Source organism: Hylobates moloch, unplaced genomic scaffold (assembly GCF_009828535.3).
Source record: "Hylobates moloch isolate HMO894 unplaced genomic scaffold, HMol_V3 SCAFFOLD_19, whole genome shotgun sequence".
NCBI classification, from domain to species: Eukaryota; Metazoa; Chordata; class Mammalia; order Primates; family Hylobatidae; genus Hylobates; species Hylobates moloch.
Genome location: NW_026652294.1, coordinates 25787782 through 25790952, shown reverse-complemented (window position 1 = coordinate 25790952; position 3171 = coordinate 25787782). Strand labels below are relative to the sequence as shown.

The 3171-nt window shown below is 45.2% G+C and overlaps 1 pseudogene; it reads right to left on the bottom strand.

Annotated features, from left to right (window-relative positions):
• Positions 1-935: 935 nt before the first annotated feature.
• LOC116459336 (acidic leucine-rich nuclear phosphoprotein 32 family member B-like) lies at positions 936-1600 on the bottom strand (annotated as a pseudogene).
• Between the last annotated feature and the right edge of the window lie 1571 nt (positions 1601-3171).

Sequence of the window (3171 nt, the reverse complement as noted above, 5' to 3'; positions counted from 1 at the left end):
AGTGGTGGGATGGCAGCTCACTGCAAACTCTTCCTCCCAAGTTCAAGTGATTCTCGCGTCTCAGCCTCCCGAGTAGCTGGGATTATAGGCATCCACCACCAGGCTCGGCTAATTTTTGTATTTTCAGCAGAGATGAGGTTTTGCCATGTTGGCCAGGCTGGTCTCTAACTCCTGGCCTTGGTCTCCCAAAGTGCTGGGATTATAGGTGTGAGCCACTGGACCTGGCCTTTTATACCTTCTTTCAATTATTGAGCTTGTTCTTTTTTTTTTTTTTTTTTTGAGACAGAGTCTTGCTCTTGTTGTCCAGACTGGAGTGCAGTGGCGCAATCTCCACTCGCTGCAACCTCAGCCTCCTGGGTTCAAGCGATTCCCCTGCCTTAGTAGGAGTCGCTGGCGTTACAGGCGTCTGCCATCACACCCGGCTAATTTTTTTTTTTTTTTTTTTTTTTTGAGATGGAGTTTCACTCTTGTTGCCCAGGCTGGAGTGCAGTGGCACAATCTTGGCTCACTGCAACCTCCTCCTTCCGGTTTCAAGCCATTCTCCTACCTCAGCCTCCTGAGTAGCTGGGATTACAGGCATGTACCACCACGCCTGGCTAATTTTTGTATTTTTAGTAGAGACGGGGTTTCACCATGTTGGCCAGGCTGGTCTCAAACTCCTGACTTCGTGGTCCACCTGCCTTGGCCTCCCAAAGTGCTGGGATTACAGGCGTGAGCCACCGTGCCTAGCCATTTTTTTTGTATTTTTAGCAGAGAGGGGATTTCACTATGTTGGCCAGGCTGGTCTCGAACTTCTGGCCTCAGGTGATCCACCCGCCTCGGCCTCCCAAAGTGCTGCGATCATAGGCGTGAGCCACTGTGCCCAGTCAATTACCACCTTTTAAATGGAGCATTTATTCCATTTACATTTAATGTAGTTACTGATATAGTTGGGTTTAGGCCCACCATCTGTTATGTATTTTATATTCATCAACCCCTTCATCATATCCAAATTCTTCTTCCTCCTCACTGACTTCATCTTACCTTCTTCACAGTCTACATCTTCACTTTCATCTTCATCCTCGTCTCCATCAAACTCTTCCTGTTCACTATACTTATCTTCTTCATTTTCCTCATTTTCTCCTTCTTCATCCTCATCTTTGTCATCTACATCATCCCCCTCAGCATCTGAGTTGGGGGCTTCCTGGTCCTCTTGGTCACAGTGATCAAGGTAGGTCAGCTAGGGCAGGAGCTTGAAGACACTCTCCCAGTCTTCATTCAGGCTAGTAACCTCACCGTTTAAGAGGTCCAGGCTCTTTAGACATTCCAACTTTTTCAAAGGTTCTAAAGTTCTGATCTCTTTCAGTGTATTTCTATCCAAGTTTAGATGTGTGAGTTTCTAACATGTCCAGATCTCCGAAGACTCTATTGTCATGGCAGCCAGGGGAGATTTTAAAATGAAATCAAGCCTACAGTTATTAAATGGAGGAACTCTAAGTTCACAAATTCAACTGTAAAGCCCTCAATTTTTCCATCACTTGATTGGTAATTGTCCAGGACAAGTTTCAGAACAGCAGGTTGGGGTCTGGTGCTTCAGCTCCAGGTGGAGTCTCCTCTTCATGTTCACATTCCCCTCTCCTCCACTCTTCGAACTTTCTGAAGATGGGGGAAAGATGTTCCCACCTGTGCAGTAGGCCATCAGAAGGTGTCTGCTCATGGCAGAGGCCAGCGGTGTGGTCCTGGGAAATGTGTAGCTTGCAGGCAGACAAACGGAGCCCCCGGAGTCAAGTAACTCATGGCAGTAGAGAGAAATCGCGGAGGGAAAAGGCAATGTGTATTTTTTTTTTTTTCTTTTGAGACAGAGTCTCGCACTGTTGTGCAGGCTGGAGTGCAATGGCGTGATCTTGGCTCACTGCAACCTCTGCCTCCTGGGTTCAAGAGATTCTTCTGCCTCAGCCTCCCGAGTAGCTGGGATTACAGGTGCCTACCACCACGTAATCCCAGATAATTATTTGTATTTTTTAGTAGAGACAGGGTTTCACTATGTTGGCCTGGCAGGTCTCGAACTCCTGACCTCGTGATCTGCCCGTCTCAGCCTCCCAAAGTGCTGGGATTACAGGTGTGAGCCACCGCGCCTGGCTGGCAATGTATATTTTTAACTCATCACAGATTACCTTGAATTAATAGAAAATGTGAGAACCTTACAACACCATCCTCTAATTCCTTCATCCTTTGTGTTATTGTTTTGATATATATTTTACCTGAAAATATATTATAACTCCCACAATACATTGTTATTATTTTGCTTTATATAGTCAATTGTCTTTTAAAGAAATTGAAAAGAAGAAAATAGTATTCTATGTCTATCCCTATACTTATTTGCATTGCTCTTCATCCCTTTTTCTATATCTGAGTTTTCATCTTGCATAATTTTCCTTCAGCCCTCTAGAAGTTCTTGAAGTTCCTCTAGAAGTTCCTTTTTTAAAAAAATTTTTTTTGAGAGAGGCTTTTACTCTGTCGCCTAGGCTGGAGTGCAATGGTGTGATTTCTGCTCACTGTAACCTCCATCTCCTGGGTTCACGCGATTTTCCTGCCGCAGCTTCCTGAGTAGCTGGGATTACAGGCATGTGCCATTGTGCTCGGGTAATTTTTGTATTTGTAGTAGAGACAGGGTCTCACCATGTTGGCCAGGCTGGTTTTGAACTCCTGGCCTCAAGTGATCTGCCCACCTCGGCATCCCAAAGTGCTGGGATTATAGGCATGAGCCACCGTGCCTGGCCCCTCTAGAAGTTCTTTTAGTTTACATCTGGTAGTGAAGAAATTAGCTTGTATTTAACCAGAAATGACTTTAGTTTACCTTTATTTTTAATTAATTAACGTATTCATTTTTGAGACAGGGTCTTGCTTTTTCACCCAGGCTGGAATGCAACAGTGCAATCATAGCTCACTGTAACCTGGAATTCCTGCCATCAAGCGATCCTCCCGCCCCAGTCTCCTAGAGTGCTGAGATTACAGGTGTGAGCCACTGAGCCCAGGCTACCAGTATTTTTAAAGGACATTTTTGCTGGATCTAAAATTCCAGTCTGACAGTCCCCTGCTGTCCCCGCCCCCTGCAGTGCTTTAAAGATATTGTTCCATTGTCTTCTGGATTCTCTTGTTTCTGATGAGTAGTAAGCTGTCATTTTTGTTGCT